Below are 21,251 nucleotides of genomic sequence, written 5' to 3' on the forward strand. Positions count from 1 at the left end.
TCTCAATCTCCAGCCTAACCTCATTGAATTTTGCTTAGCAAAGTACTTTTCAACTCGAATAATTAGTAAGATTATATTTCTTATCATCTGTTGGTCGTCTGACCTGATAAACTTCAATGAGCATTATAACACAGGAATGATTGTCTCTAAAAATGGGCTCCTGCACGCTTGCAGACATTTTTCTATCACAACTTATGGATGATGAAGGATTTGATTAAAGCTGTGAAACATTACTGATAAACTTCATGTGATGTTACATTAAAGCCAATTTTCTATTAAAATCAGGGTCTTTTCTAACTGACCTCTGACCTTTGAGCAGTAGTGTGTACTGTATGCTTGTATGTAACTGTATCTGACCTGGATTTTATCACCAGTTTCAAATAAGAATCTTCTTTAAAGTCTGTCTTTCAATACAAATGAAGTTAAACTTTATCAAGGCTGATGGTAAACTGTCCCTAACAAGTCCACTTTATTGCGTGCTCATTGACTTTCTCCTATCAGAGCTGTTTAACAAGTCCACTTTATACATGCTTATTAATCTATCACGCTTATCAGTGGCTCATGGTTGCTTAAAGCCTATGTCTGAACTTGACCACAGAGCCAGAGCATCGTTCAATCTTGGCAACAGCTCCAGGATGACAAACTCCACTTTCTCTGCATCAAGACAGCTCATAACCTTTTAACAGTGTCTCTCTGTCCTCATACTTCTATATATTCTTCTGTAATAGATAACTATACGCTATCATTGTAATCAATCTACACCACAGCTCAAAAGTTTGAAGTCAATTTTCACCTGGTTTATAACCATGTGATCGGTCCACACATCAGTGTCTAAAAAAACGCTCATTTTTATCTGTGTCTATCATCAAAATTTGAGTTGATTGCAAACTCTCCCTAACAAGTTCACTTTATTGCGTGCTCATCAATCTCCTCTACAGCTCAGCTAACTGAAGTCAGTTAGAAACGTCTTTTTATCTTAAAAAAAACAAGATTCTTTTTTATATTTTGTAAATTGGTTTTGAATCCAAATAAATATAATTGCTTTAAACTTGCATTGATCACCAATTATGATTAATGTTTGATAAAACATTAGCTGGTGTATGGATGCAACAATAATGGTGGTGTGTGGATTACAACAATAATAGCGAGTGTGCAGATTATATTACCTATCCTCAGTTTATCACATTAAATCTCATCTTACTAGTGACCCAGTAGCTTTTCCAAATACAGCTGCACTAACCAACATCATTTTTTCAAGTAATATAAAAATCGTTTTTATTTATTACCTTTTTAAACATCCCATTTTTTCTTTCTAATGTCATTAAATCAAGTTTGCCCATTTTTATAAAACATTTGGACCTCCACATCTTTTTAGCGTTCAGTTATTTCCTCAGTGTCACACATGGATTAGTTTTCGTCTCTTTCAATAAGAAAGTCAAATCTTCAGACCTTAAAGCAATCTTTGTTTCTTTCAATCATCTTAATATTTTTAATCTCCTGTAATATAATTGCAGTTAACCAGAGCTTAGCTACTCTGATCTACAGTGATTTTGGGGGTTTGGATTTGTTTTTCACAGGTGCAGAGCCTTTTTCTACAAAATTATGAATAAACTGCATTGTTTAAAAGTACCATTAATCATGTAGACTGACAAGTAACTAAACATGTAACACAGTGATCAGTAGAGAAGAAAGAAAATAACCCATTTACACATTTCTAGTTCAGATCAAAATTATTGTTCTGATTAAGGAAACAGTAAATTTGGCCACGTTATTGTCCTGATCCTCCAATTTTCCCTTTTCAATGTGACTAAATAAAATTCAACTTTTTTTTTTTTTTTTAAATAAAAACAGATGCACACCCAGATATTTCTTACAGTAAGAATCCTCCAACAACCTTTCAAAAGAAACATTTTTTGTCTTTCCTCAATTTTGAGAGCAACTGAACCCACAAACCTGAAGCTCGAGACCCCAAACTAACCAAATGTAATGTTTCCTTAATCAGCACAGTCATTTTTAACTTTTTGTGTGTTATGTTTACTCACAGTTTTGATGCTTGCTTCTTCGACTTGATCCATGATTAGCTTTTCACCGTCGCTCTGCTGTTTTCTCTCTCCTCATGCTTCTCCTTCATGCGTCCTGTCCTCAAATATAATCCAACCTGCCTCCTTGTTTCCTCCTTGACTTGTATTAGCAAAATTTCCAGGTAAATTAAGAGAAATCCAAAAAAGTTTTCCTGTTTCAAAAGCTCTTCCAGTTGCCTGTCTTCTTGTCCTCCTTCAAATGTGCATTTTTCGACTTATGTATTTATTTGAATTCATATTGCCATGACAACATAGCACAGAGCATCATGGTAGTTTAAAGCAGGTGGTTCTGTCCTCTGCAGAAATGCTGGTGTTCCATAGTGATGTAGAAGTATGTTAATAGTCTTGAAACAGACACTCACTGATCCGGTAAGAGCAGGAATTTAACTACAAACCCTCATAGTCCCCATCAGTATTCTTCATTTTGCTCTGCAGCAATGGTCACAGTGGCTGCTTTAAGTACGTTTGCCCCATAGAAATCCACTGATGTTCAGTGAGTCCCTTTGATACATATTTAGACCTTCATCATTTTCAGGGTGCATGAGTGTTATATCTCCATCTCATCCTAAACATTTTACCAACCAACACGTTCTCACTCCCAACTCGTCAAACGTGTGACGCATGGTCAGGCTCCCTCTGCTTCACTTATTGACGTGCAGGGTCCTCTCATTGAATACTATAGAGCTCCCTTAACGTTGCTTATTGACGACAAGAGATTGCCGCGGAAGAGCCTGTTGTCCGTATATTTATATATTTCCGAAATCACATTGTATTTATAGAATGACTATTAAAAGTCAGCGAGTGTCAGTAATGTTAATGTGGTTATGTTAGTAATACACCGAGTGCTAATATAACAGCTTTAAGATGCATTTGTAGATATTATTACGTGTTTTACCGTCTTTATGGTGCTAGCTTAAAGTTACGGTGTAAACGTTAGCTTATATTGTAGTAAAGCTGTTACTGTTTAAACGATGTTAGCACAGAAATATTCGCTTCTGTCATGACTGATGAAGTTACTAGTTAATAAAGTTTTCAGTAAAGTGTTTAATCGCAGCCACAGATTGACAGCAAATATCTCGATTAGCTTCAGTGCATCTATAATAAATATGTGCAAGTTTCAGTGCTTCGTTTAAACTGTATGATACTTATACTGATCCAGGGTCAGTGTAAAATACAATCCTAGCTGTGTGAACAAAGCCTGGCTCCTTTAATCCTGCATGACAAACCTCAGAATGCAGGTTATTATTACTCTTTCCTGCTGGCACACCTGTCACACCTGAGAGTCAGCTAGAAACTCACAGTGACGTGGACATCATGCAAAGACTGCCAGACTCTGTAATACTGCAAATGATCAGTGACTCATGTTAACACTAAACTTTAAACGGTATCTCTGTGTCTCTCTGTGTGTGCTGAACATTTAGGATTGAGTCAGGCTGCATCAGCTGAAGCTGTTATTTGTATATATCAGTATTTTTTTCATTCAGGTGTGGGGAAAATACGTAAGACTGCAGTGAAGCGATGTACCAGATTAATCCCTGGCCAAAGGTATCGTACTTAAATCAGACTACTGATCCAGCCACATCAGCCTTTTGTGAGGTCTGTTTAAAGTAGACTAAAAATGAACTGCAGGTTCCTGAGAGGTGGACTGTGAGCACAGAAACACATGTTCATACATACAGCTGCAGCAAACTTACATTAATTTTAAATAGATTTGTTACTCTGATGTCTGTCTCTGTGTTTGTCCTCTGACAGACTGGTGACCTGTCCAGGTGTGCTCTACCTATGACTACTGGGACAGGCTCTAGCCTCTGTAAAAGAAATTTTCTGTTATTCTCATTTAAAGTATTTAAGTGCTTATGCATATGCTTAGTTGTGACACTGTTATAGACTGTTCAGTGAAAGTTTCTAAAACTAGATGAACTTACTTCAGCGTCAGCAGTTTGAGAAAACAACTCCCTTTACAGGTGCTGATAAGGCCAAGGGCACAAAACAGCATAACCATTGATCCGTTAGGTTTCATAGCGAGACACGTGAAGTGTGGTAGGATCAGTTTGTAACTTCCTCCCTCTTCCTTGGAATGCATAAAGGAGTAGGAGCACAACTTCTGTGGCAGCGCTGACATGACTGAACTGTGATGTTTGATGTGTGTTGGCGCAGTAATAAATAGCTTGATCACAGCTCTTTCTGTGTTGCAGACTTTATTTAAAAAATTCCACGACACCCCCCACCCTCCCACTGTGAACCTGAATTGAATATTCAGAAGACATTTGTTTAAATAGTTCTACAAATCTGAGCTGTTGGTGTGTCCTTGGATTGTGTGGTAATAATATTAGAGCTAGCAATCTTTCTTACTGAATCTCTACTATGAGTCATGTTACCTGAGATTAATTCTATGTTTACCTGTCAGCCTGGACAAATGTGCTGTGTGAAGGAAATTAAATTAAATCAGATCTGAACTGCGTACATTTAAGGAACCTGTTCATATTTAATTGAAATATGAACCAGTGATTTTTTGATTGCTGATTCCAAGAGAGTCTTTGTGGAAATCCTGTTTGGCTTTTTGTTATTTTAATTCTCTTCTCTGTTTTCCAGAACAGTTCTCCACAGTCGCTGTCCACATGGGTCAGTGGGACCAAGAAGCACTCTGCTAATGTGTGGACTCTGACCAGCAACATCCAGCAAGACCCAGACAGCGTTTTCTATCTCCCAGCTGGAGTTTTTTGTTTGTCTGTGACTGGAGAGTCAGATTTTTGTTGAGCTTCACACTTGCAGAGGTAAGTCAGTTTGCAGAGATCCCTCCCACCCTGGCTTTTATGTCCTAGATTTCTTATCTGAAACAGTAATATTTCAGTGACTGCTGCTTATACCACAGGTTAATACACGCTACTGATCCCTGATAGGAGAATCATCAATTTTGGCAACAAAGAAGCCTGGTGGATGTTTGTTTGCAGTCTGATGATGGGACATCATGCTCTGCATCTTCAAAGTTTGCCCCCTCATTATTATTCATACCCAGTAATGTGAAGTATGCTTATATCTACTATAACTGAACCAACCTGGTGCTCTTCATTTATGGAGGCTGTTGAGTCTGAATGTTGGATGTTGTGTATCTCGTGTTCTCTGGGCTTCGTTGTCCTCAGTCTTTTTGCAGGATCAGAAAACAAAACCAGGAGGCGTGTAAATGTTTCTTCTCCATGATGTTTCTTCAAATGTTTCTTCTGGATGATGATAAGACTGTGACACGGGATGCCACCTTTGGTCTTGTGATGAAGCAAAGCTCAGGAAGAAGTGGGATTAAATGGTACCCACATGTGTGCTGCTGAGAAGGATGTACAGGGGCACCTGCAGCCAAATCCAAGCTTCAGGTTAGTTGTAGTTGCAGAACGCTATAGGACTGAGACAGCTGAGGCATCAAATGTTTGATTAAACGGATGAAAAAGAGAAGTTTTTTCCCTATAATTATCACTTCTTAAAATCTGTAGCAACTTCAAGTCTGTCAGCGTGCTGAGCATGCTCAGAATGTGACAATATATTTTTGTTCAATATTTAATTTCTTTCAGTTGCAATTGTTAAATGAAAAAAAAATAAAAATATATTCTTATAATTTAGCAAACTAATTTATCAAAAAATATATATACATATATCTGTATTAGTTTTAATAAATTAATTTGACACCTGTATTGAAAATACCATATTGTATTCATACAGAATCAGTATGGTATCATTGTTTGTCTGCTCACTGATTGTTGAAACTAAGAGCTACTTTGATCTGTTTAGATCTAAAGTATCCAAAGTTGAGCTCTAATGTTTCTTCACCCCTGTGTGTGTGATATCTGATTTCCTACATGCTGGCAGAGCAGCAGTTTGTGCTCACAGATGGTGACGGTGTGGAGAGACGGTGGTGTTTCCTCAGAAGAACCAGCAGAGTCACAAAGGACACCAGTCCATCTCACCACCTTGACTTGCTGACTGATGTTCGTCTGCACTGCACAGAGGAAATCAACTGACCGAGGTTTGTCCAGTGACGTGTTATGAAATGTATATTTGTTTTATGCTTACAGATATGTTTTTCTTGACAGAGGCTCTGCAGAGGTTAGACAAAGCAGAGAAAATATGTGCTTTACATTTTACTGTGATTTATTGAGATATTTGTTGCCTGATGTTCAGCAGGAATGGAGAAATAGAATCAAAGGGAGATGTTTTTGATGTTTTTGTAATGATGTAAGTAAATCTTCAATATTATTTATTTGCTTGGTTATATTAGGAGTGTTTCTGAGTGAGGGGGAGAGGAGTCATCATCCAGTTTAAGTGACGTAGATCAGTGGATACACTTGTCTCCCCTTTAAAGGAGACAATCCAAGTCATCCTTAAATGTTAGTGCTTTCAAATACACAAACATTTTTAAAGGACAAAAATGAACATCCAACTTTGACTGTAATACAAAATAAATCTTTGCATGTGTGTTTTCAAACTCTCAGATGGGCAGGATATCAGTCTTGGACTGTCTAACCTGCCGGAGCAGCACTGAATGACCACCACACATGAGCATGTTCCTGCAACATTCAGCATCTGATCTGTCATCTGTGTGCTTCTGCTTTTGGTAAGTAGAGTTACCCAACTCCAGTAACTCTAAACACATGCCATCCATTTCTAACGGCCTGGTTACTTCCTGTCAGTTACTTTAGAAACCATGTGGTCACCTGACCTAACACTGTTTCTTCTTCTTCCCCTTAATGTTCAAGTGTCAAATGTCCAACAGCTGGAGAGGAAACTACACCAGTGTACTGGGATGTTTCAGCAACACGTGCCAGATGCTGTTCCTTCATGGTGACATCACCAGAGACAGCCCCACCCACCTAAGGACCTCGCCATTGATCATGATGATTATAATGATGACAGCGAGCGGAACTAAGACTGTAAAAATCCACGACCACAATTTTTCTTTCTAATTATTAATGAATACTGAGAGCCTCTTTCTGTGTTTTGTCTGTTTTGGGGTTGTTGTTTTTTTACCTCATTTGTTACTAACAAAGTTCACCAAACTCACACAGTTTACATTCTGTATGTTTCCATCTTTACCAGCCACACTCTAACTGCATTTAAGAAAATAATCCTTAGAAATCGTCGTTTTTCTCTTTCGTAATTGATGATAATTCAGTGAATATACTGCGCTGCTTCCTTTTATTGCGTCACACATTGCTTTAAGTTTTTCAGTGTCCAGTTGGCTGTAGCTCAGGTGGCAGAGCAGGTCAGCCACTAATCAGAAGGTCGGTGGTTTGATCCCAGGCTGCCTCCTGGATGCATGCCAAATATCCTTGGGCAAGATACTAACCCCATGTTTGCCTACTGGTGGTGGTCAGAGGGCCCGGTGGCGCCTGTGTCCGGCAGCCTCGCCTCTGTCAGTGCGCCCCAGGGCAGCTGTGGCTACAATGTAGCTTGCTATCGCCAGTGTGTGAATGTGTGTGTGACTGGGTGAATGACTGAATGTAGCGTAAAGCGCTTTGGGGTCCTATGGACTAGAAAAGCGCTATACAAATGCAGGCCAGGCCAGTTATTTTTTACGGCTGTTTGAATTCTCTGTATGTTTGACCCTGTAGACTGTTTGATGGACTGCTTGTCTTCCTGTTTGTTACCGCCGCCTGTTTTTGACTAAAGATTTGGATTTCTGACTTCAACACAGCCTCTGCGTGTCCTCCCTTTGTGTCCTCTTCCTCTGTGAATGTGTTGCATGTGTCACAGATTCATTTTATTAACAGTTTTCACACAGTGAGTTGCATCAGCATTCATCCACAGCACATTTCAGAAGGATTCAGATTAATACAGTGATCTTATAGTCAGAATTATCCTGACAGACTGCCACTGTAAATTATCTTTCATCAGGTAAATTTTCAAATAAAGTCAAATAAAGTTCAGTATTTCAAAGCAGGAGTTATGAAGAATCATACTGGCATTAGGACTAATAATATGTACTTACAAAGTCAAAGTTTTTTAATTATGCTAGAATACTGGAAGACAATCAACTTTTAGTGTTTTCCGCATATTAATTATTCTGAAATAGAGATGGTGACCCTAACCGTACAGAAGCACACTAAACAACTGACAATCTAACAGACATCATTGGCCTGAGCTGTCATGCACAGTGAGTCTGATCCTTTGCTGTGAGAGTCTGACAAGCATGTTTCTGGTCAGTTTGGAAGAAATAATATCACAATATTGATCTTTTTTTCCAATATTCCTTCTCTTTTACAACATAAACTGTGATCAAAGCTACTTATGTTCACAGCATGTAATAATACTGACAGTCCAGGGCATTGTGGTCTGTTGAGCTAGGGTTAGGGTTAGCAATTCAGACATATGTAATCAATATTAAACGTCTCTGACGTGGGCCACTGTCCGCAGTGTTGGGAAATCCATACCAGGCTGGAACGAGTCAAGGTAGGTGAGCATCCACGAGAAGACACAGCAGATGCATCCTACTAATACTGACAGGACCAGGAGACTCCAGAAACCGAGCATCTTCTCTTCAGTGCCATCCTCTCCTGTCACCCTCTCTGCCCGCAGCTCTTTGAGTATGGGGTAGATAAGGGCGCAGAGAAAGCCTTATTACTAATTTGTATTATAATTCAATTTTCATGAAATATTCATATTCAGTATTGGTCCTTTTATATTATAACCACGTATCCACCCAGGCTCATGGTAGGGCAGGGCTCTGTCCTGGGATGCTTGAGTACAAGGTAATGTACACCCTGACCAGGTATCCAGTCTGTCAGAATTGTTTTCAATATTTGGTTCAAAAACATGAGTGACAACAAAAATCCAACTAGGATTCTTGCATATGATGAATGAAGTCTGTCTTTGACTGTATTGTCCAGCTGATCCATCAAACCCCCAGCAGGTGAACCTTATTCATGACATAACACGGCAACAATGTAAAAAATTAAACAGCAACAGTCTAAATGTAAAGTGCATTCTAAACTCCTCTTCAATAAATTATATGCAAAGAGTCATTCAGGACTGTAAAACGTGAACTACAGAACCCAGAGTATTCATCATTAAATCTCTGGTTGCTTCATTTTTCTATCTATCCTATATCAGATACTTTAAAGGTTAGGTTAGGTAAAGTTGCATTCTCATGGTGAGGCAAAGTGCTTTATGTGTGTGTGTGCGTGTCATGAACGGCTATAAAAGGCCTATAATTAAAGAACAAAGCGGGGTTTGAGTTCGAGTTGCGGCAGACTGTCACTACTTGTAAATGGAACGCAGCCTTCCTACGGCGGACAGCTAATAACAGGAATCGGACGCGGTCCACCCAAGTCCACAGCAACCACCATAGCAACCGCCTAGCATGACCTTAAAAACATATTCTGTCTTCATAACTATCAAAAACATGAAATGGTTTGCAAAGTGTTTAAGTGTTACAGCTGCAGAGAGCTATGGCGGTATCTTTGGAAGCTGTTTACATAGCTAATAATATACGATGTAACCATGGAGACAGTCAGTCACGTGAGCTAGCGGTGCATGTTTACTACAGTGAATAAGGTGATTGCGTGCACAGCGTCCACACGCTGCAGGGGGTAAAGACATTACTTCAATATTGTTTTATATTGATATATATTTGCCTTCTGTTGACCATCACCTCAGGTTCACCATTACAGTTTCAGCATACAGATGCACACTGTCTAAATATCAACACATTCAAAAACTTATGTCTCAGAAATAAGCACAGCTGTTCATGTTTGTCATTAGAGTTTTATTTGTAAGAAAATTATGAACTTCATATTGTGTATCAAATAAAAGAACATTTCACAACTCTGAGTCAACAGAAACAGGTAACAGAAATGTCTCTAATGTAGACATGTACAGTGTAGTGTAAGCATTAAAAGATCATAAAGGAAAAACTAACATTTATGTGAAACTAATTGTAATAAAAAAAAATGAACAGGTGGTTTATAGATGTAAAAGAAAGAATCTGAAAACAACACTTTTTTGGTCTAAGTGATCAAAGTAGAAAACAGAACTGATGTTCAAAAACAAACCGTAGCTGCACTAATATTACACATCTCCATTGTTGTGGTGAACAGACATGTTGCTTTTAAAACCACATGCAGTGTGTGACCGTGACTGTTCACTGAGACCATGAACGCCACTTCGCTGAAGCCTTCGCCTTCTTCTTCTTCTTCTAAAATGGAAGCAGAAGGAGCACGAGCTGCTTTGATCTACTGAAAGGAAAAAGCAGAACATCTGAGCTGAAACCAGTCAGCTGAAATCATTAAGACAGGAACAATCATTCAATGCAGTGTCTCAGGTGGCTTAGCCTGTTACAACTGTTGATACAAGCTAAATACGGTTAACACACAGTGTCAGGGAGCTCCAGTGTGGGAACTAGTGGCTTTAGGTTTGTAGTCATTTAACTTTCATCCATTCATTCATTTAATTCAGGAGGAAGAAATGTCAGGTTGATGCAGGCTGGTTACATGCATTTGGTCCCATGCTGTCTTTAACTAAATGACTTGGTTCATTTTATGGCTGGGCTGTACGTGGGGTTATATCATGTTATTTGGGCAGGAGTACCTGTCCCCTGTTAGACTTAGAAAGTTTCTCCATAAGTAGAGTTTCTAACTCTTCTAGCACATCTGTTGCTGACAGCTTTTTGGTGGCTCTTTTTACCCCACACTGGTTGTGAGTGTGTAAATAGCCCCACTAGTTCTTTTGGGTTGCAGTTAACTTGGGAGGAAGAGGTAGGTCTGCCATGACTAGATGAATAACAATTATCTGGGATACATAAATTTCATAATGCATGCATATATCTCTCTAAACCTGGCCTGAGGGCTGCCATTTTTTACATTCAGTTATTTCTTTGTTGAATCTAAATAATGAATGTGTTACAGTTAAACTGACACTGATCAGTGTAAATGGCTCATTGGGACACAGAAACCTTTAAATTAAACCCTATCACCTGATATCGAGTGTCAAACAATATCAAAGCTGTAAAAGCTGTTTACAGTCAGAATTTATAAAGCTATGATTGTAAATAAATTCAAACAAGTGAGCTTTTCTCTTTGTGCTGAATATCAACACTGTGATTTCTTAGACTGCAAGCTTTACTTTAGCACAACCAGTTGTAGAAGCTGCCACTCCAAATGTCTTTTGATAGCAAGAAAAAATACCTTTTCAGTACACGGCCTGAAGTTCTTCTCTGACATCTTCTGCAATCGGCTTTGTCTGCTGGTTTGAAGACAATAAACCACAAAAAGATGATTTAGTCACTTTGTCTGCGTCATGCAGCTCGAATGTGTCGTGTAACGATGTTGAATAGCCGTCGTTATCCCTCTGCTGTGTCAGTAGGATTGTACTGTACAGCATCTCATTGATATGTGAGGAATGCTAATGTAACACGATAACAGACTTCCATCATTAAAACATAAAGGACAGGAGATATTTACATATTTTTATATTTATATTACATTTTATAGCTGACGGATATTACTAAATAGATAGAATTTACTAAATAGCTGGATGAACATGAAAAATATGTCTATAATAACAAATGACCATGAGAGCCAGTAGAATTAATTCAACTGGACACTCAAAAGATGTCCTTAAATGCTCTTTAAGTGGCAGAACAAACGAACAAACAGTTAATTGCTTACTTGAGATGAAATCTGCTCAGCTACTTTGAAAACAGCTTCTAAGTGGTTCCTCCTTTAACAGGATGACTGCTCAGGGGTAAGGCCATCATGCAATCCAGCAACCTTTATGGTTCTGCTTTGATTCACCAGGAACTATTAGGGAAACCTTCCAGCGCCTCCTGTGAAAGACACAGGCATAAACACACAAACATTTATTAACATGTTCCACAGTCTTCCAGTTTGATTTTCTCATCCTGTGGACAACAACGTACATGGATGCAGGTTTATTGTTAACTTTTGTAAGGTTTATTTAGTGAACATATCCAGCTGCAGCTCCACTGTGATCCTGAACTGGATAAGCACTTAAGAAAATGTGTCAATAAATGGACATACATCAACTTACTATATTTATCCAAACAGACGGGACCAATAATGCTTCACTGAGTTAGAGACTTTAACAGTCTCTTCTATGTAAGAATGTCTCGTGCTGATATACCTGCAAACTTGACAACAAAGGTTTTTCAGACTACATTTAGCTGTCCTCTATGTCAGCTCACACAATCACATTCATGTCACACTTATTTCTGCTTTCCCATTTTATAATTATTACTTACATTTTGATTAGATACCTTGAGTTTGTAAATGATCAGATTACATAATTGGAATACAATGTATCCAATTCAGGGTTGCGGGAGGATGAAGCCTATCCCAGCTGATACAGGACAAAGACAGGCTGCCAGTTTATTGCAGGGCTAACACAATATGTGTAACAGAAAATCCACTTAAATGTTTGATATTTCTTATAATAATCATAATTATGACTATTATTTAAAGGTTTCTTTATAAATACATTTTGATTTTTTATAACACCTAAAATCCAAACCTGAGCTGTTTCAGATTCTGACCTCTGACCTCAGTGACCTGGCTGTGTCCTCACTGCAGCTCCCTCTTGGAAGTACGTCTGCTTCTTGTCTACCCCCAGTGTTGACCGCCTGCCCTTGATATCACGTACTGTACCTGAGGAACAAAAGAGGACAAACACTTGCCTTCATTTAAGAAGTACATTCATACAGAGGTAATCTATGGAAACACACTAGTTCACCCTTTGGGAGAAATCAGTTCCTGTGAAACATTTCTGTAAATGAACATCATGTGGAGAATGAATGAAATGAGTTCTTCAGGTGACTCAGCAGACCCACACTGACAAATGAAATCTAGTTAAACTATTAAGCATATTTGCTCTTCTGAAATCTGTGTTAAACAACAACAAACATAAATTAGTAACAAAAATACAGCTGAGTAGAGGCTTTACAAACCACCAGCAGCCATAATGCAAAATTTTAATCTTCAAATGTTTCTGAGCCGTCTTCAACCTGCTTTTAACACATTAAAGTCCCACAGTCAATGCAGCCTGACTCAATCCTAGATGTTCAGCACACAGAGACACAGAGGTACTGTTTAAAGTTTAGTGTTAACATGAGTCACTGATCATTTGCAGTATTACAGAGTCTGGCAGTCTTTGCATGATGTCCACGTCACTGTAAGTTTCTAGCTGACTCTCAGGTGTGACAGGTGTGCCAGCAGGAAAGAGTAATAATAACCTGCATTCTGAGGTTTGTCATGCAGGATTAAAGGAGCCAGGCTTTGTTCACACAGCTAGGATTGTATTTTACACTGACCCTGGATCAGTATAAGTATCATACAGTTTAAACGAAGCACTGAAACTTGCACATATTTATTATAGATGCACTGAAGCTAATCGAGATATTTGCTGTCAATCTGTGGCTGCGATTAAACACTTTACTGAAAACTTTATTAACTAGTAACTTCATCAGTCATGACAGAAGCTAATATTTCTGTGCTAACATCGTTTAAACAGTAACAGCTTTACTACAATATAAGCTAACGTTTACACCGTAACTTTAAGCTAGCACCATAAAGACGGTAAAACACGTAATAATATCTACAAATGCATCTTAAAGCTGTTATATTAGCACTCGGTGTATTACTAACATAACCACATTAACATTACTGACACTCGCTGACTTTTAATAGTCATTCTATAAATGCTGTCCGTTTAAATGGTCTTACCTGTACACACTGCTGTATCCACATGTATTCCATAAGTTCCAAAAATTTAAATGAGTTCTGACTGTGTTGGGATGATAGTGTTGTTTGTTGTCTGCAGTTGCTGGTCCCTGGTGGAGAGAAGCAGGTGATGCTGGAGTCACTGCAGCCAGATGCACGTTACAGCATCTTGGTCACCGCTGAGTACCACAACAGAGAAGGAGGCAGCGGTTCAGCTCAGGGCAAAACTGGTGAGTCAAACAAGGGAAAGATGCCAAGACAGCTCAAGTGCAACTTCCAGTTAAGACCGACAGGCTTACATGCAAAAAGTGCAAATGTCCCATTACTTTACCCTTACAGGAGGATATGCATACTTGAAGGTTTCCACATATAGAAACATCAAGGTTTTTGGGCAGTATTGTTTGTACAGCACTACACGTACAGTCATTTTGGTCCAGAGACACAGATTCCTTTCTCTGCATAATGATGGGCTGTCTGAACAATGAGACAGAAGCCAGTGCCGGTACAATGACAGTACTGCTCTTGATACTTGGTTGGAAGTTCAAAAATTACTGGGTGCACTGTGTCTACGGTTATTGTCCAAGCTAGTGTGCAGATGACATTCTTTGGCTTTGTGTTTTTTGTTTGTTTTCTGGCTTTTTTCTGTTTCTCTAGACACTTTGTGGGTAAGCAGTGCGAGTGTGGTCAGGTCAGACCACTCCAGTATCTGTGTGTCATGGAGACCAGTATCTGCCGTTGATGGATATCCTATTGTAATCCAGGATGTAAAAGGTATTCTGTAATCACGTCTACAGTGATGTGAAAAGGTGTTTCCCCCCAAGTTAATACAAAATGCAGTTTTTAAATGATGATTTCATAGATTAGGGAGAAAGATTATCCAAACCTCCCTGGTCCTGTGTAAAAACAAATTGCCCCCCTTGTTAAATCACGAGTTAACTGTGATTAACCAATTTTGGAAACCTCAGTTCAGTGTTACTAGACACACTCAGGCCTGATTAATTGCAGACTTGTGAATCAAGAAATCAGTTAAATAGAACCTGTCTGACAAAGTGAAACAGGCTAAAAGACCTCAAAAAGCAACACATCGTGTCACCAGCCATCCTCCTGGTCCTCAGTGTTAATGCCCACTTAACTGGGTCCTTCAGTGGAAAGGCTCAAGCAGATGAAGCCTAATATAACAAGATGAGACTGACAAATATTCTATTTGAATGTTTAAAAAGAAAAATATCACAGTATCTATGCTTTCACTGAGCATATACCTGCATCACGAGTGTCAATGATGAACTCTGCAGCCTGAAAAGTCCTGGCCTCGGTCAGCCCCGGTCCACTCACACGCACACGGCTCACATCACCAATCCCTGACTGCTTGATCATAACAGCAATTGGGCTGCTGGGAACATGACGGCCGTTCTTCTTGATGTTAACAAGGTGCTCACCAATGTCCCTGGGTTACAAATGAGATTCCTAACACAGACAGACAAAACAGATGAGGGTTAACGCTTATTCTTGTGTGTGCACGCAGCCCGTTTCAGTTGCTCCTGCTTCTTTCTCCATGTTTTAACTTTATTACTTTCCCCCTCTGTCTTTTACTTAGGGGTTAATAAAGTATTTGGATTCTGATGAGTCTCATTGTTTTGCAAACTTCTCACTTATCAGACGGACACTCACCAATGTGAGCATCTCAAACACACAACGTGTATCGTGCCTGTTTATCTGCACACTATACTGTATGACAGAGTTTGCTGCACAGAAAGTGCCGTAAGCTATTTTAAAGGAACAGTTTCACAAACAACCTGATTTCTTACAAAATGAAACAATTGTCTTTACACTGCAGTCCTTGTCACTGTTAGATGTAACGCTGGCTCTGGAAAGGCTGCTGACAGCTCTGTCACCTTTGTGATTCTTTTCCTCTGTCAGCGATGAACCTCAGTGGGAGTGACATTCGTGATGTTCACTCTGTCACTCAGTCAAAGAAAAAAAAACTATACATTCAGACGTGAGGTTGAGCTGAACACAATGATACCAAGCAAGGCGAAAAAACCTGAAGGTGAAATACAAATGCAAAATTAAAAGTAGTCAAAAATGGCCAGTTATATTTTGGACCTCAGAGGGTTAACCCAACAAATCATGAAAAATTAGGTTTAAATTTTTATTCATGACAGTGCAGATTTCTCACATTTCAATTTAAGCATGTAACAATTTGATTTTTTCTAACACAAAAGGAGTGAAACTTAGGTTAGACTTGTGTTTGCAAATGACCCACCCCATGTTTTGTAGCTTTCTGGATTTCATACTTATTGGGCTATATATTAATTTATTATACAGACTTATACAGTACATTAAATCAAAATTCACGTTTTATGTAACTGAAATGTTTAATTATGTGGGCTACAGAAAATAATTAAGTTATAGACTATATTTATAAGAAACATGTACACTTACACGAGGAAGTGGTGTCCCAGAAACGATGTGGGCTCCATAGATAATTGGCAAACCTTCTGGAGGAAACCTGGTCTTGTTAGGAGAGACGGCATCCATCCCACTTTGGATGGAGCAGCTCTCATTTCTAGAAATATGGACAAATTTATTAAACCCCCCAAAATATGACTATCCAGAGTTGGGACCAGGAAGCAGAGTTGCAGTCTTACACGCCTCTCTGCAGCTTCTCTCCTCCTGCTACCCCCCCAAAAACCCATCACCATAGAGACTGTGTCAGCTTCCAAAAAGACAAAAAACAAACTAAAAACCAGCAACAAACAACTTAAACATAAACAATTACAAAGAAAGAACAATACAGTATCCACATCTGAACCAAAGAGTAAAACAGTGAAATGTGGATTATTAAATATTAGGTCTCTCTCCTCCAAGTCTCTGTTAGTACATGACTTAATAATTGATCAACAAATTGATTTACTCTGCCTTACAGAAACCTGGTTGCAGCAGGATGATTATGTTAGTTTAAATGAATCAACACCCCCGAGTCATTCTAACTACCAGAAATCTCGAAGCACAGGCCGAGGGGGCGGTGTGGCAGCAATTTTTCACACCAGCCTATTAATTAATGAAAGACCAAGACAGACTTTTAATTCATTTGAAAGCCTGATGCTTAACATTGTCCACCCCAGCTGTGAAACTCAGAAACCAGTCTTACTTGTTATCATCTATCGTCCACCTGGGCCTTATACAGAGTTTCTGTCTGATTTCTCAGACTTTATATCTAATTTAGTTCTGAGCTCAGATAAAATAATTATTGTGGGTGATTTTAACATCCATGTAGATGCTAAAAATGACAGCCTCAACATGGCATTTAATCTGTTATTAGACTCAATTGGTTTCTCTCAAAATGTAAAAGAACCCACCCACCACTTTTATCACACTCTAGATCTTGTTTTAACATATGGCATAGAAACTGAACATTTAACAGTGTTTCCTGAAAACCCTCTCCTGTCTGATCATTTCCTGATAACATTTACATTTACAATAATTGATTACACAGCGGTGGAGAGTAGACTTTATCAAAGTAGATGTCTTTCTGAAAGCGCTGTAACTAAGTTTAAGAATATAATCCACCCACTGTTATCATCTTCAATGCCCTGTACCAACACAGAGCAGAGCAGCTATCTGAACGCTACTCCAACAGAGGTCGATTATCTTGTTAATAATTTTACCTCCTCACTACGTAGGACTCTGGATACTGTAGCTCCAGTGAAAACCAAGGTCTCTAATCAGAAGTACCTGACTCAGTGGTATAATTCTCAAACACGTAGCCTAAAGCAGATGACTCGTAATCTGGAGCAGAGATGGGCAGTAACGCGTTACTTGTAACGCGTTACTGTAATCTGATTACTTTTTTCAAGTAACGAGTAAAGTAAGGGATTACTATTGCAAAAACGGTAATTAGATTACCGTTACTTTCCCGTAGGAACGCTGCGTTACTGCGTTACTAAAACGGTGATTTTTTTGCGAGAATGTCTCATGACAGTGACGTAAGCAAGTGCGACGTTTGTGACAACAGCTGTCTGCAGATCAACAATGGATCATATATCGAGTGCAGGAGAGAGTATGAGCGTGCAGCGTTTAAAGCGTGGAAGTACTGACCTTAGCTGACCTCAGCTGTTGACTGCACCAACCAAACGTCTTCAATCAGGTTTGCCCTGCTCAACACTCGCTCAGTCACAAACAAATCGTTTATTTTAAACGATCTTTTTATAAAGGAATCTCTCAACTTCTTGTGTTTAACTGAGACGTGGCAACAAAACATGGATTATATACATCTGAAGGAAATTTGTTCGACTGGCTGCTCCGTCATCGGAACTCCACGTCTTTCGGGACGTGGCGGAGGTCTCGCTGTTGTGCACCAGGACAGATTCACATGCAGACTGATGAACTCGGATTCTTTTACTTCATTTGAAGTTCAGATGATCAAGGTCGGCTCTTTGCGCACCTTTTATTGTATTTTAATCTACCGACCTCCTGGCCCTGCCGGAGTCTTTTTAACTGAATTTAACGACCTCCTATCATCCATTATTAAATTAGAGAAGGTGGTAATGTTGGGAGATTTTAACCTTCATATTGATGATGCATCCTGTAATATGGCTGCTGACTTCATGACTATCACAGAGTCTTTTAATTTTATGCAGCATGTTTCTGGCCCTACACATGTAAAGGGTCACACATTGGACCTTGTTTTCTCCTTGGGTTTAAATATAAATGACATTCGTGTGGAAAATGTCCATGTGAGTGACCATAGCTGCATATATTTTAACTTGTCGTTTTATTTGGATCCCCTGGCTCCCAAAATAACGATTGAAAGGCGAATCATAAACCAGAACGCCGGCAAAAGGTTCTCTGCCATGTTCGACGCTGAAATGACTTACAATGATTTGGACTCTCTTGTCTCATCCTTTAATAACCAGTGTAATTCTATTTTAGACATAGTGGCACCTCTGAAAAAAAGTACTGTCCTACATTTGAAATCTCATCCTTGGTTAAATGAAAACATTCGTAATTTCAGGAGATACTGTCGCAAGCTAGAACGTTTGTGGAAGGCTTCCAAGCTTGAGGTTTATAAGTTACACCTTAAAGAATCTATCCTCTTGCTAAATGACATGTGGAAAAATGCCAGAACAGAGTATTTTTCACACCTCATAGCTTCAAAAAAGAAAGATCCTAAATTCTTGTTTAAAACAATTAAGAGTATTGTTTCTCCTGATGCTCCTTGTGCACCAGTTCACTCAACATCCGAATGCAATGAGTTTATGAACTATTTCAGAAATAAGGTCATTGCCATCAGGTCTAATATCTCTCCATCATCTTCTCAATATCAAACTTTTAACTTGCTCTCCTCTGATACTCGGTCCTCTTTTACTCCTGTTACATTACAAGACATCAGAGGCCTGCTTTGTCATATAAAACAGACTTCAAGCCCCCTTGATGTCCTTCCATCTTCATTTTTCACTAGTGTGTTTGATTCAATTGGCCCCTGTATTGTGGAAATGATAAATACTTCTCTTCATACTGGCTCAGTCCCCAGCTTCTTTAAACAAGCTATTGTTGAGCCAATATTAAAGAAACCCCAGCTGGATCCATCTCTTCCTAACAGTTATAGGCCAATATCCAAATTGCCTTTTATATCGAAAATTTTAGAAAAAGTAGTACTAGAACAACTTAACTATTTCCTGGATAAAAATGCTTTATGGACACTTTCCAGTCTGGTTTTCGTAAATTGCATTCCACTGAAACTGCCTTACTTAGAGTATCTAGTGATATCTTGATGGCAGCAGACTCTGGAGAATATACAGTGCTGGTCCTGTTGGATCTCAGCTCTGCTTTTGACACTGTAGATCACAGTATCATGATAAACAGACACGAGAACTTGTTTGGGATTACTGGTGTTGTTTTAAAATGGTTTATATCATATCTGTCTGAGAGATCTTTTACTGTTTGCATGAATCATGTCACATCAGAATCAACAGTTTTGCCGTGTGGGGTACCTCAGGGATCTGTCCTGGGTCCAATTCTCTTTTTACTTTATGTATTTCCCCTAGGCCAAATTATTAAGCGCTATAAATATATCTCCTATCATCTCTATGCTGACGACATCCAACTATACTGTTCCTTCAAAATGTCTGAGTTTTATAAATTGTCTAATTTAAGTAATTGCCTGACAGAAATCAACAAATGGTTATATGACAATTTTCTCCAACTAAACTCTGATAAAACAGAAACTCTAATTATTGCTCCAGACCACATGGTCCCAGAAATTAGACAGCATATCAGCTTCTTAGACCCTTATGTAAAATCAAGCCTTAGAAATCTCGGTGTCATATTTGACAGCTCGATGTCGCTCCAGCAGCATTCTAAGCAGCTGGTCCGAAACTGTTTTTATCATTTACGGAATATTTCTAAACTCAGACTAATGGTATCAAAGCTTGAACTTGAGATGATTATTCATGCTTTTATTTCTTCTCGTTTAGACTATTGTAATGGCCTTTTTACTTGTTTTAACAAATCAGCCTTAAATCGTCTTCAGACTGTGCAGAATGCTGCAGCACGTCTCTTAACAGGCACCAGGAGAAGATCGCATATCACTCCAGTCTTGGCCTCCCTTCACTGGTTGCCTGTAAATTTTAGGTTTCATTTTAAAATTTTAGTTCTAACCTTTAGGGCCCTACATGGTCAGGCTCCTCAATATTTATCTGACCTGCTGAAACCACATACATCTTCTCGGGCTTTAAGGTCATTAGATCAGAGACTGCTGGTGGTACCGCGCACTCGTTTTAAAACTCGTGGTGATCGGGCCTTTCATACTGTGGCACCACGGTTGTGGAATTCTCTCCCACTGTCTCTTCGCTGCACGGACTCCATTGATTCTTTTAAGAAACAGCTGAAGACATTTTTATTTAGAAAAGCATTTGATTAATTTCTTCTTATGCTGTTTTTATAGTTTTATTGTTTTACATTGTTTTATTTACTGTTATATTGTTTTTATATTCCCATTTCCTGTGTTGTAAAGCACTTTGTGATTTTTATCTGTGAAAAGCGCTATATAAATAAATTTTACTTACTTTTTACTTACTTACTACTTTGAATTTGATTCCATAAAAAGTGACAAAAACATTAGTGTCCATTGTGCGTGGGAAGGAAACTTCTTTTTACACCGAAAAAAACCCCTAAACAAGCTCCGAGTGTCCAACGTGGTAATGGGAAATTCACAGAGAAACTGGCGGATTCTTCCACTGACCGCTGCGCCACACCTGCACCAGGGTAAACCTCCGCCTACCCTACTCCTGCTTTACAGGTGAAAATAGAGCAACAGGACCGCTAGTCTTTGATTTTATTTACTTTCTGCTGTGTTTTACTTGCATCTATTTGAAAGACTGAGTGTAAACACAAAAAATATTTTATTTTATGTGCTGGAATGTGCAGAAAATAGGTTTAAATGTTAAACTAA

The 21,251-nt window shown here is 38.8% G+C and overlaps 2 long non-coding RNA genes across 5 annotated transcripts; one reads left to right on the plus strand and one right to left on the minus strand.

The window, feature by feature from the left end:
- The first annotated feature begins 1,872 nt into the window (after positions 1 to 1,872).
- Positions 1,873 to 8,261, plus strand: LOC146364239 (uncharacterized). 3 transcript variants are annotated; one of them, XR_014799022.1, is made up of 5 exons: positions 1,873 to 5,446; positions 5,937 to 6,093; positions 6,346 to 6,454; positions 6,560 to 6,681; positions 6,824 to 8,261. It is a non-coding gene; the product is annotated as an uncharacterized LOC146364239 (long non-coding RNA). The 3 variants fall into 3 exon arrangements; XR_014799020.1 differs by having other exon boundaries at positions 1,874 to 5,446; positions 6,346 to 6,681; XR_014799021.1 differs by having other exon boundaries at positions 1,875 to 5,446; positions 5,942 to 6,093; positions 6,346 to 6,681.
- Positions 8,262 to 9,758: 1,497 nt separating this feature from the next.
- On the minus strand, positions 9,759 to 17,722 carry LOC146364240 (uncharacterized). 2 transcript variants are annotated; one of them, XR_014798982.1, is made up of 7 exons: positions 16,241 to 17,722; positions 15,058 to 15,262; positions 13,802 to 14,025; positions 12,616 to 12,727; positions 11,732 to 11,889; positions 11,249 to 11,306; positions 9,759 to 10,300 (listed from the first exon to the last, which is right to left on the minus strand). It is a non-coding gene; the product is annotated as an uncharacterized LOC146364240 (long non-coding RNA). The 2 variants fall into 2 exon arrangements; XR_014798981.1 differs by having other exon boundaries at positions 11,732 to 12,727.
- Positions 17,723 to 21,251: the final 3,529 nt, after the last annotated feature.

The sequence above is a fragment of the Perissodus microlepis genome, chromosome 20 (assembly GCF_051167445.1).
Source record: "Perissodus microlepis isolate ML-2025 ecotype Zambia chromosome 20, ASM5116744v1, whole genome shotgun sequence".
NCBI lineage: Eukaryota > Metazoa > Chordata > Actinopteri > Cichliformes > Cichlidae > Perissodus > Perissodus microlepis.